Consider the following 14,343-nt stretch of genomic DNA (forward strand, 5'->3'; position numbering starts at 1 on the left):
GGACATAACATTTCTCGTTACATTAGCTGCATTTACCACTCATTTTTGAGTAATTTTAAGATCATAAATTAATCTACAATTTTTTTATCACAATTTTAATATATCAAACTATGAGTAATTAACTATCATTTATTTATTCAGTAAAAAAAAAATCATCACTTATCTGTCAACTCATTATTATTATTTTTTTATTAATCACATCTTACCGCGTCACAATAATAGGAAAAGGGTGTAAAAAAATTTGTGATGCTATTTTTCACAGGTGATAGTCCAATAATTATTGAAAGAAAAAAAATTGATCGTATTAAGGCCAATGCGTAGAAAAAGTCACATCATGCGTGAAAAGAACCAGCTTATAAAAAGAGAAAATACACATCATGCGTCCCTTCAACTGAATCTTGGGGTGGCCTAAAATAATACACAACAATTAAAAAACTGTGAATTATTGAATCTAAAGCGTGCTTTCTGATCTCTGGGAGTCACTTCTACAGTTATCTACCCCTTATAATCATTATTTTGCTATAACATGCACATCTTGGGGTCCTTGGATTCATGATTAAGGAAACTGCTTCAGTTATCCTCGGACTATAAAAGTAAAGTGAAAAATAAAAATAGAATAAATAATATAAGTTGCAATGGGAATCTGCATATCAGTTGCATCAAAGGAGATTCATGATGCTGAAGAAAGCCATGAAAATGTGATATTCTTCCAAGGAAATAATGTTTCTAATGAAGCTCTGGGTCTTGGCTCTCTTTACTCTAAGCAAGGAAGCAAAGGACTAAACCAAGATGCTGCCATTCTTTACCAGGTTTTGTTACATGGTTCTCTCAAATTGTATCTATGGTCCCTAGTTTTACAGCTTGTGCTTAAATTAGAATTTAAGTTGGTCTACATTCTCACGAGAAAAGTCAACTTCTCAATTTAGTTTCTCATGTTTCTTCATAGGCAATTCAAAATCATTTATATTGTGGCAATTAAATCATTGTATGATATGTTTGTTCATTTAAAATTTTAAAGCTATCCAAAGGTATACCATAAAAGTTTATGCAAAAGTTTCCTAGATAAAAATTGGACCATACACCACTGGTGAAATTCAATTTACCATGGTATACAATCTTGGATTTTTAGGTAAAAATCAATGGCTTTTAACACTACTATAATTTTAACTAACATGTAGTACTGTACTATTAGTTTTGAAACATAAATTCTTTTTTCTTTAATAAGGGCTATGGAGTGGAAAGATGGAGCTTTCTGTGGAGTTTTTGATGGGCATGGGAAGAATGGTCACATAGTTAGCAAGATAGTGTGTAACCGCCTGCCTTCGCTCTTACTAAGCCAAAGGAATGCTCTTGCAAAGACTTATACAGTAGCAAATGATAGCACTTTCCAGAACCATGTTGAGAGAATAGATGTTGAATTAAGACCAAGCAAGAATTTTCACATATGGAAAGAGGCTTGTATCAGTGCCTTCAAGTTGATGGACAAGGAGGTACAACTACAAAAGAAGTTGGACAGCTCTTGTGGTGGAACAACTGCTGTTGTAGTCATAAGACAGGTAAAAAAGGCCAAGTAGTTATGAACGAATTACTTCTTATGAATTTTTCAATTTGTTTCTTAATTTTTGCTTTCTTTCTAAAATTGGAAAACTAAACAGGATGAAGATCTTATTATAGCTAATCTAGGTGACTCCAGAGCTGTCTTGGGGACAATCACCAACAATGGAGTTACTGCCATCCAGTTAACCACTGACTTAAAGCCAGGCTTACCTTGTAAGACCTCATTTCCTTCCCAACATTTTATGCATTGAAAAATTGTAGGGCTGGGGGTATATACTACATAGTATTTTGCTATGGTTCTTGTCACACCAAGGAGTTGATCCATACAAGTAATTAGATACAAATTTTCACAATCTTTACGCAACTGCTGATGTGATAAGTTATGATTGGAACAATATCACTTTTACATTGGCCTGTTATTGACACTACCATTATTTTCACCAATTGTAACATGTCAACTACACAGTTGTGAATTTTTTTTCCTTGTTATTTCACTCACCTTACCATTGAGGACCTACTAATTTTAGATAACTTTTCAGTGACTAATCAATTTTCATTTCTGACATAGGTGAAGCAGAAAGAATAAGGAACTGCAATGGCCGGGTGGCTGCATTAAGGCAAGAACCACATGTCCAACGAGTGTGGCTGCCCCACGATGACTCTCTGGGCCTAGCCATGTCATGAGCTATCGGAGACTTCATACTCCAAAACCATGGCATAATTGCCATCCCCAATATCTACTATCACTGTGTAACTTCCAATGACCAATTCATCATTCTTGCAACTGATGGGGTAAGTGCAAATTGAATGAAATTTTAATTTGTACATGTTCAAGTGTCAGATACCTTTTCATTCTCCTTCTCATTGTATTGCTAATTAGTATAATGCGTTTTATTTTCATCGTTTGTGCCTGAAAATTTAGGTCTGGGATGTGCTCAATAACAATCAAGTTGCATCAATTGTGTGGGCAGCAGATAGTGAACAGGCAGCAGCAAGAGCCGTGGTGGAGGCGGCTACTGCCACATGGAAAAAGAGATACCCTTGTGCAAAAGTAGATGACTGCACTGCGACTTGCCTCTTTTTACAAAAGAAGCAACATTTTTATTGTGCCAGTGCAGACTTGAGCTAGCAGCATTTCTTCCTCTATTTGAATGTGTGGCCGTTCCTGCCTTGTTTTGGCCTTGGAACAGTTCTTTTTTATTATTTGGAAACCAAAAATCAGAGCAATTACTGGGAAAAAAACTAGTTGAGTGGCAAAGGAATACACAACAATTGCTTTCAACTATATAACTATTTACTAGTGCATCTGTTTACTTGTTGAGTAGCACGATAATTAATTGTATCAAGAAGCTCAGTGGGGGAAAAAATAAATGAAAATATTCAGATTAGAGATTCTCTTTTCAATCCTAATCCAACAAGCTTATCATTTGACATTTAAAAAGATGAAAAAAAGAGTGCATGTAAGTCAAGAATATCTGAATATATCACAAAAACGGTGACTAGAAGGAAATGAACTACATTCTTCACTTGAGATTCTATTGGAATAAAAAAATCCAATATCATTATCATCAATACGGCAGCAACCTTTGTACAAGGTAAAAAAAAAAAAACTAATTTGTTGCCTCCAAGGAATCCTCAACACCCCCCCCCCCCCCCCAAAACATCCCCACACAAATGGGCTGAACACTTTGTTCTGTTCTATGGCATAGAAACAAAATATATTTTTGCACTTCATCTGTGAATGAAAACTATAATACCAAGCTATATAAGGTTCCTATGATTCAAAAATCAAGCTGCATCACCCTTCATATCTTCTCCAAGAAGGTCATCATCATAAGAGACAGATATTTGATTGATCATGTTGATTGTGCATTTAAATTTTAGCTTGGAACCATCTTAAAATTTGAGTTAGTATCCATAAATGAATTTTCAATTCCTGGTGAACCACTCTCTTTCTTTTGCTTTCCTCCTCGTCTAATATTTGATTGCTTGAATTGCTTCTGCATAATGATTTTTATTTTTAATGTCAGCACTTTACGTTACATTCACTTCAAAAAATCATCATGAATGATGTTAATGATACAATAATTTTAAGTTTAGAAAGAACATAATGCTGCCAATGCAAGAAGAAGGTTTGGCATAAAGGAAGATTATTTACCAAATTATTTAGAGCCAAAGGACAACAATTTTAGAATAAGCTGTGGACGGTAGAGTCAATACAGTACAGGTACACTGAAACATAATTCATATTGATTTACCATCATTAAGCATAGCAACTTTATACAACAACCAAAGTAACTAATGGTCATAAACATTTTTATTATAATTTTTTTCAAATTAGGAAGTTATATATACAAAACCAATGGGATTTGAACCCAAAATCTCACCCTCCACCCACTCTTGTTAAAGGAGGAAGTGCCATTGCTTTACAAATATAGGAATGAATGAATAAAGCACTCTTCTCTTAGATGAATAAAACAAACCATTTGAGACAAACATGAAAGTATTCTGTCCCCTTCAATCTTTGACAGCTAGCTAGACTCCTAAGTTTCTTCAGTTTTAACAACCTGACTCCCTTTTCAGTATGCCCATGAAAAGAGTATGAATGTGATTGGACATTTACTTAATCCAATAAAAACTTACAAGTATTTGTATAATCTTAGATGTATGAGACGTGGGCCAGTTTTGACTCCCAGAGAGAGAGAGATTATGAGCAAGAAACCTATCTCCAAGGAAGTGGCATCTCGAAATATGATTGAGTCAAAAGGGCATGCACTTCAGTTTGCCTTTTCAGATTATTAGTTTATTAAACCAGGGCATCACCGTTTGTGTCTTGAGCTCCGAACTGTCAACTTTACTTCTATTTTATATGTTTTTTTTTTTTTTTTTTTTCCCAGGGGCATCAACAGAAACTATATTTGTTGCAGGCTATTAATTTTTTCAAGTGCCCAATCGACTTAAGGAATTTTCTTTGAATCGAGAAACAATCTTTAATTGCTCCAAACATGATAGCAAGGCCAATAAGTCTTTTCCAATATCCACTTTTTCAAACAAACATAGCATATAGATATATGCGGTCGCACTGTGTGTTGTATCATTCCACCTCAAAACTAATTGGTGATGAGGAAGACACACTCAAATCTTATATGACATTCAATATCACGCCACGTGAGCCTGTTTTTAAAATAGTAGTAGGAAGTCAAATTGTGGTCCTCAACTCATACAAATAGAAATGTAATACGTATGTGCACATGAATTGGTACCTGGAAAACACACTTAAGCTACAACTTAATAGCATTTCAAGCTATACAACAACAACAGCAATCAAGTATTGGTTCAGCCACATGTATATAAAATAAATAAAGTTTATTTACAATTACACACCTCAAACTCCTTCACTTTTTTAAGTATCTCTTTGTGGACATTTGGTTCTCATGTTTTTGGAATTATCGCTGTGTTGTTAAGGTGGTTGTATTATTACATAGGGGTTTTGAATATTGGTACATACTGGATAAACCAAAGATGAAGACAGTATCAACCAAACCTTACTCTTAAAATTTTGTTTGCGGTAACTTATGGAACTTATTGGAGCTTGAAGCAATAAATCTTAGGTCTCGGTTGGGAAGAGAGAATGGAATGTAATGGAAAGGAATGAAAAGAATAATTTTAGAATATTCTTCTATCTCTTTGTTTGGGAGTTTTAATGGAGGGAATGTAAAGTTCATTCCCTTGTTTGAGAGTCTAAGTGGAAGGGAATGAAATGGGTAGCAGGGAACACTCATTTCTCTCTATTTCCTTAAAACCTCAAATTTTCATTCCCCAAAATTGAGATGAATGAGGGGGAATGAAATCAAATTTAATGAATTTTTTACTAAAACTCTCAAAATACCCCTATATATTCAATTCTTTATTTTAAAATAGGGGTCTAATAATAATATTGTCATAAAATGATTCTATTCCATTCCCTCCATGTTACCCCCCAAAAAAACTTATTTACATTCCATTCATTTCTTTCTTTTCCATTGATTTTCTTTCATTTCTATTCCTTTATTTTAAAACATCCAATCAAGGTTACTTAATTCCATTCCATTCTTTTTCATTCATTTCCCTTACTTAAATTCACTCCATTTCATTTCATTTCTTATGATCATTGCATTCCATTTCATTCTTTTATGAATTCTTAAACGAAGCCTTAGTCTAATACATGGGTGGTCTTATGCTCACTCACCAGGGACAGACCCAGGTGGGGGCCTAAGGGGGCCCAAGCCCCCCCTGTGCCCAAATTTTTTTTTTACGGGTTCAATTTTTCAAAAAAAAAAAATTATAGGCTTGGGCCCCCCTTGGTTTTTTAGCTCAGGCCCCCTTTCTGAATTCCAAGCCTAGCCGGCCAGTCCAAGATGCAAGAGCCCATGACCCATGTAAAAAAAAAAAAAAAAACTAAACTCAGCAATAAACTAACGGAGAATGTGGAAGGAAGAAGGAAAAATAAAAAGAAAGGAAATAGAGATAGAGAGGCGAGACAGAGAGTGAGAAAGATAGAGAGGCGAGACTACCCACGCCACGCTGACGCCGACGCGAGACAGCAAGAGTCTATCCAGACCCAGTACAGACTGCCCCACGCCGATGCCGCCATCATCACGCTCAGCTATCGCCACTGCCCACGTGAGCCCTATCTTGCCGCCGCCGCCGCCGGTTGCTTGAGCCTTCACAGGTATTTATTCTATGATTCTTTCCTAATTTCCTTCAAAACCTAAAAAATAAATAAAATGTTTGTGCTTGCTTGTGGAGTGTTTGTGTTTTAAATTTTTAATTGAACTGATGATGAGTGATGAAGATGAACTGTGAATTGAATCTGTGAATTGAACTGATGATGTTTTTATTGCCTGTGGTGTTTTCTTCTTTTTTTTTGGGCTTTTTGGCTTTGACTCTCTGTCACTCTGTGTGTGTTTGTGACTCTCTTTTGTATTATATAGATAAGAGAGATAAAGAGAGAGTAGAGTTTGTAGAGAAGTGTTTGTTTGACTGGGGGTTGGACATAATAGGGACAAGTGATACTGTGACAGAAAAAAAAAAAAAAAAAAAAAAAAAAAAAAAAAAAAAGTAGGGCTGCGTGCAGAATAAATTTGTAGTGTCGATAGTGGGATTGGGTTAGTGGGTTAATGTCAGAGACAAAGATAAATAAAGACAGACCAAAGACAAAAAGAAAAAAAACAAATCTTATAATACAGAAAATTGTCAAACAAATTTAAGAAAATTGTCACACAAATTTTGTAGATCATGAAAAAATCAACTATAATGCTTGTTTTTTCATTTTTTTCAAAAGAAAATATTCAAATTCTTCCAAAGTCAACGTGAGATTGCCAAAAATCATTGTATCTTAATATATTAAAAAGCAATGATTTTTGGGTATTTATTTTGGTTGATAGTTTATTAATACTATATGGATGCGTATTTGAAATTTTTTTTTTTTTTGCTTATTTTCAGCCCCCCAGTTTGAAATCCGGGTCCGTCCTTGTTGCTCACCTTTATGCTCGCTCACCTTTAGGGAATTGAACCGCACTACATCGACGATGACGAGGTTGAGTTTGGCTGAGTCTGATTGGCTCTCTGTCTGCCTTTGCATTCGTGGAGGTTTTGGTTTTTCTCTCTTGGGGAAACCCATTCTATCTGAAGTGGTCGGTCCAATGCCCATGCAATTTTCACTTTGGTTTTAGGCAGTCAAGCCCAATAGTGGTATGGGGACAAGCCCAATTTAAAAATGATAGAATGTTCTTCTCAAAAAAAAAAAAAAAAAAAACTCCTAATAAAATAGTTAAGAGGGTTAAAAGTTAAGTCTACAGTTCTTTCCCAACAATGATATGTCCACAACATTTTTACAACAAATCCTAAGTGGTAGGATGTTACTGGTTGTTATTGTTGGGGCAAAAAAGTAATCTTAGTGTTAGGTTCAAATTTGAACCAATAACAACTAACCACCTATGATTTGTTGTAAAAATGTTGTGGACATAGCACCTCTCGTAAACTATTAGAGGTAGGTAAAAAAGTGATATTAGTGGCAAGCCCAAATCATAATAGATAATATATGTGAATTATTTTCTAAAAAAAAAGGTAAATTGCAAATTACATCCCTAAAATTTGGGAGTATTTGGATTTTACATTCTAAAGTTTTAGAAATTGAATTTTACCCCATTAAAAAACTACTTACCTTACAACCGCAAAAACCTAATTCTCCAAGCTCCAAGGAGATTAAATAGAATCTAAACAATATCAAGTAAACCTATTACAATAAGCATAGAGTTTGAAATTATATCTAGCTACAATTTAGGAATTGCCAAATAAGCACTTAATTAAGCAAGCCTAGTATTTAACCTTATCAATAATAATATATTCCACTTCCAAAGTTTCTCAACAAATTGATTCACAAGGCATAAACTCCAACGAGTAATTCTTAGGTACTCCCAAAGCACGGAGAATGGAGCTCCCTTCTCTCACATTCATGGTGGGGCCCGCTCATTAAATCCATGGTGGGGTCCACCATGAATGTGAGAGGAGGAGCACCATTTCACTATACTCTGGGACTACCTAAGAATTTTTCAACTCCAACATATAAAGTTAACCCATTTAATATCATCTCCAACATTATGATTAGCTTCCATAAAATTTACACTACATCATTAAGAGACTCATAAAAGTAAAATCAAAATATCTACCAAGACAAGAAATTTAGAACTTCAACTAACTCCAAATAAACCCAATGGAATTAAAAAAATTAGATTTACCAACCATCACATTACAACTCAAAACCCCAAAATTTTCCACCATACATAAACCTTAAGTAGTCATCATTAGCACAAACCATATACCCACTCATCAAATAATTCTACCAATACAAAACCCATACATAAAAATACATAAATATCACTTCTAATGCTCATAAATCACATGAGTATTATTATTAAAACTTAGATAAAAATATCCTCAAGTAAATGTGTAAAACTCACAAAAAATATTAGAAATTTTTACCTAAAGAAAAAAAAGGATGTGAAGGTGCTAATAGGTTCTTAAGAATTTTCCAGTGATCTTGCCGGAAAAATGATGCTGGAAATGGTGGTGGTGTATGGAAGTACCAGTGGAGAGGATGACCGGAGTAATAGAGATGAGTGTACGAGAGAAAATGAAAAAAAAAAAAAAAAAAAAGAAGGGAAAAGAGTGAGCCGGCCAAAAAGATAAAGAGATGAGTGAAAATAGGTGGTGGGGAAGGATGTTAGGTGGGGCACGTGGGAACTTAAAAAATTTGATCTCTACTTTTTTTTGACCGATTGGGGCGTTACACATGGCCACTTTCATATGTTAAATGCTGAAGAGTCAACTATCATTATGTTACTTAATAATATCAGCACTTGTTAAATTCATTTATTACAATGTTCATATTTTGATGTTACAAGTAGTAGCACATGCGTAATCACATCCGTAACAAATTTAACAACATATAGTGAAAGAAATGTGAAGATTTTATAAGCTATCATTACATTACTTAATACTAGCAGTAGCTAGAAAGTTTATTTATTACAACTTTCATATTTTGAAGTAGCAAGAAGCAGTACAGGCATTTTCATAGCCGTAACAAATTTAACATAGATATAGTGAACGAGAGCAATAAGTATCATAGCCATAGGTGACTTGATATGTCACCATTGGAGTATCTAAGCAACAGGATAGGACGCTTTCTGGGCAAGGCCACAAAGACCTCCTGGAGCACCGGTGTCTCTTTGAATCCGCATGTAGCCATTCTCACCCCAACGGGTGCCCCACGAATTCTTCATTAACCAGTACTTGGTACCATCATCACTTGTTCCATACCCAATTGCAGTAACGGCATGTGTTAAATGAGTCCCACACTCTTGCATGAAAACTCCGCCTTGATAGAATTGAAAATTACGACCAGAACCATCGAGGGCAATTGAAACTGGTTGGTTGGCCACAGCCTGTAGTAATGCCTCCTCATTATTGGAAGGTACATCTTCAAATGCACTTATTTGAGCTGCATGAATAGATTCCTTTTCATGGTCACAAGTTCCTTCCATGGTCTCATATGGGTATTTTTCTTCAGTAGTGAGCCCTTGGTTTTTTATTATATATCTAAAAGCATTATCCATCCAACCACCGTTGCAGCCATGATTGCCTTCCACAAGACAGTCCACTAGTTGTTGCTCGACAAAGAGATCAAGTTGCCAGTTTTGATTTGGGTGATCCCTTCTACGGCCGCCACCGCCGAAAAGGCCCAGCAACATCCTGCGTGTATAAGAATCAAATATAAGTGAAAAATGTTTTGATGAGAACAATAATTACGGGAATTGAAGCCAAACTTATGAGTGTTGGGAACTGTGATCCTCTTACCACAACGGCCTTGGTCCTTTATGGAGGTAACAGCTCCTTTCTCTCTCCAATCCATAGTCATTGGAATTTCTGTAAGGTTTTCATACTTGAAACTTTTTGCTTTGAGAGAACTTGGTTGGGTGGAAATCTTGTATCCAGTATGAGACGCAACAAATTCTTCATTGGTTAAGTCTGCAAATACGTTGGCACTTAGCTTGAAAGTGCGATTCCCTTCATTATTGAATTTGTCTATATATTCAACGTTGTCCTTGAATATCTTGAAACGCTTTTCCTTCTCTGCACTATCTTTGTAGCTGCGTCCATACTGAACCATCCATCGCTCATGCCTCTCAGCAAGGGCGTCTTCAAGCAAAGTGCGGCACATGGCTTGGGATATCAAAGTCTCTAGAATAAAAAACATGACTGTGATAAGTTTTTTTTGCTGTGTTAAAGCCATTGTATACAAACCGAAGAGGGTTCTTTGGCAATGGCTTTGGTGATAAATGGTGAGGAAGAAAGCATACATTTTCCCTATATATAGGAAATAGATCATCCCCATTATGATGTGTATCTTGGGAAGTAAAGTGGCCCCTTTTTTCTAAGCGTGTTGAGCAAGTTAAACGTGATTTTAAAGGTTAATTTTAGCGCATCAAACGGACTGTTGTAATACTACTGATTGTAATGTGTGGCTAGCTATTGTTCTTAATGGAGAATAAGAATAGACTCCAAAGTTCTGCCAACCAAATTTCAAGTAAGACCTATCTTCGAGGTTGTTTCCATTTGTATTTTATGCAGGAGTGTTCTGGATTGATGCTCGTGATTGATGGCTTTCATTTGCTGTAGCCAACTTATTATTTAAACTGAACTTTTGCTATACGGCTAACTGCTATGTCTGAGTGGCTATTGTTCTTTGTGGAGAACACGAATAAACTCCCAAGTTCTGGGGATCTATCATTTATAAATGTGGTATTGCTGTGATGCTGTCAATCCATTCATGTAGGTTGTTTCCAACTTTCCATGCTGACTATATGCAGGGTTTTTTTTGGACGGATGATGATAATTAGCGCTTCTTGCAGTTTTTTCTTTCCCAGTTTTCCAATTTCACTTTTCCATTTCACATTTGGTTGTCATCACTCACCACGCAAAAATGATAAAATGACTTTTAAAAAAAATGTAAACTAAGAACATTCAATTATAAAAAGTATCTCAGTGATCAAAGATACAATCCAACAACAAGCATCTAGTTATTAATTAATATTCAGTAAGGAAATATACTAATTGGGCATGAAACAATAAATCACAATGCACGAACCATTCTTTTATGTTTAAGGAAATAAAAGCTATTGACCTCAGCCAATCAAGCATGAAAGAACAAATCAATGACTCACCTTGCCCCATCCATTCAGTTATTGACCTCAGCCAATCAAGCATGAAAGAACAAATCAATGACTCACCTTGCCCCATCCATTCAGTTATCGACCTCTGCCAATCAAGCATTAAACCTCTTTGGTTTCATGTTGCATGGCCATCTTCAAGCCTAGCACAATGTTTTTCCCAATCCTTTCCAACATCCTAAACAAAAACCTAGTTCCCAGTCAATACCCAACCCACATATAGCCACACCAAAATCCCATACAGCATTTCCTTTAAGTTCTCACGTAAAATATTAAGGCATAAGAAAGACCCAGTGATGCTCTTGTTGACCTTTGAGACCTTCTGATTGCCTTGGTTACAACTTAAAAAGACAAACCCAAATAATGAGCGTGGAAATCCACGCCTTGGTCCGAATTGTTTGTTTGTTTAGACCCTTTAACACATTTAAATTAGCCAAGTAGTTACTTAGGTTAATTATGAGATCTAAATTAAACAGCAAAATATCATATCATGCAAAGTGGTAATGTAAAGAATACAATAATATGATCACCCAAAAAAACTAATGAAATGAATCATTTCAAGGTAAAGACTACTTAAGAGGATTTGATCTAGCTATCCTCAAAATAAACAAATTCACTAATAGAGAATTGAAGATTTTACAAAAGATTTAACTCTAAATCTATTGCTACCTCCAATAGTAACTTACTGATACGATCACGTGTACTCCCTGTTGAGGATGTTTGGATTTTACACCTTAACTTTTCATAATTTGTATTTTACCCCCTAAATTTTAGAGGTGTTTGGATATTACACTCTAAAAGTTTGAAAAGTTTGAAAGTATTAAAATTTTACACTCAAAAGTTTTAGAATTTGGGGTGTAAAATACAAATACTTTCAAGTTTTAGGAGGTAAAATCCAAATTCTAAAACGTTAAAGTGTAAAATCCAAACACCCTTAAACTTCAGGAGGTAAATTTCGAATTCTAAAATTTTAGGGTGTAAAATTTAAATATCCCAAACTTTAAAAGTACCATTTACCAAAAATAAAATAAAAATAAAAGGATTATTTTGAAAGTTATCACCCGGTGACTTGTGGGTTTGGAAAGAATTTTGTCCTAATGCGTTAATGACTGACTTTATGATAGCTTAATATGAAATTTCCTTATCAAACATTTTAGGTGGGGGATTTTTTATTTTCTTATCAAACATTTTAGGTGGGTGATTTTTCTTTAGATGGCAGAAACACACAATTTTAGAGGTACCTACAATCCTACATCCTCGTTGTCTATGAAAAGATTAGTAGATTGCGTCTCTGATTGAACTTCTTGTAGGTTATATTATTATTTATTTATGAGAAAAAAAAGTGTTTTACTGATTAGATTCAGCCATACATTCGATTTTATATATATAAAAAAAACATTAGATGTTTAGATTCAGTCATATATAGGTTCGTTGAACATAGACACCTTTATTTATCTCTAAATACGTATCTTACTCTAATCAATCATGAAAATGAACCCTTTTAACATACATTGATGGTCCACAGGACCACAGGCCAATCCCCATCACCCCTGGAGCTTAATTATAGTGCGGTCAGTGCATAGGCTTAAAATCAATCAATGAACAATGAAAGGTAAATGACTTTGACAACTTTGTTTCTTCGTAATAAATACAACTAGACATCTAAAATAAGCTACACATGCATCTCTCATTTTGGATTGTAAAATCCTCATCATCCTCAGGCGAGGACGAGCCACTATTTTCGTGAAACTAACAAGTGTGCGGACGCTCTTGTTACAATGCGGTCAGTGCATAGGCTTAAAATCAATCAAAGAACCATGAAAGACGAACGACTCTGATAGCTTTGTTTCTCAGTAATAAATACAATTAGACATCTAAAATAAGCCACATATGGATGTCTTATTTTGGATTGCAGGACTCTCATCAGCCAGATTCCTCAAATGAGAATGAGTCACTGCTTTCATGAAGTTAACAATTGTGTGGATGCTCTTATGAGAAAAGGCTCGGATCTGAATTATGATTTTATTGTTTTCAATAGTTTGCTTGTGGACATGAATATGTTGATGTATCATGACAGTTTTGAAGTATATTGTGAGAGGCTCTGCCCTCAACTGTATGTTGCTCTCCTTTAGTTTTTAATGCAATTCGTCTTCTACCAAAAAAAAAAAAAAAAAAGCCACACAGATGAAACTTCACAATGAAAGCCACTAGGGTCCAATAGGAGTATATAACAAGACTAGTTAGCTTTCATTATTAACAAATATATATGAGTTTCACTTAACTCAATGGATAAACACACATGTAAGTTCTAGTTAACTCTATTGACAAAATCTCTTGTTAACGAATAAAAGATTTTGAGTCGATATTATAGGTTGAAACTTGAAAGTAAAACTATCTCTCAAAAATAAAATAAAAATTGATAAACACACATATGTTAAAATTTTATTTTATCTATAAAAAAAAAATACAAGGCACTACCAATCAAGATATTCAAGATTATTTATTTCCTCGGATTTTAATTAGTTTAATTGTTTAAATATCTTACCATTAGATAAGAAATTTAGGAGTAAATCCCGTTGAAATAAAATATATTTCTTGGTATTTGGACGGTACTAAATAATTAATAAAAAATCAAGTCTACATGTCAAATCATGTCTTATGTCGTATATATAAAAATAAAATGTGTCATTAGCAAATAGGAAGCAGGCATATAAATTGAATTCAGTATTATATTCAAAGTTTCCTCTATGGTAAACCAAAACTTAATTTTTCTTTGACAACTTAAGCTTTATATATCAGTTGTTCACCCAACCCAAAAAAGAAAAAAAAAATTATATATTAGTTTTTTTTTTTTTTTTCACTCAAGAAACACGTTGGTTATTGAGAAAAAATTTATATATGTGCATTTTTATTGAATAATAATACATATGGATTATATAATTTAGACAATATATTTCTTTTTCTTTTTTTGTTTTCTAGTTAAGTTGATATTAAGTTAGTTTTCCTTACATCCATA

General features: G+C 34.4%; 2 pseudogenes; one reads left to right on the forward strand and one right to left on the reverse strand.

The window, feature by feature from the left end:
- Positions 1-606: 606 nt before the first annotated feature.
- LOC142622087 (putative protein phosphatase 2C 72) lies at positions 607-2,946 on the forward strand (annotated as a pseudogene).
- A 6,221-nt stretch (positions 2,947-9,167) lies between these two features.
- LOC142622524 (senescence-specific cysteine protease SAG39-like) lies at positions 9,168-10,435 on the reverse strand (annotated as a pseudogene).
- Positions 10,436-14,343: the final 3,908 nt, after the last annotated feature.

This window comes from Castanea sativa, chromosome 1, assembly GCF_040712315.1.
Source record: "Castanea sativa cultivar Marrone di Chiusa Pesio chromosome 1, ASM4071231v1".
Classification (NCBI taxonomy): domain Eukaryota; kingdom Viridiplantae; phylum Streptophyta; class Magnoliopsida; order Fagales; family Fagaceae; genus Castanea; species Castanea sativa.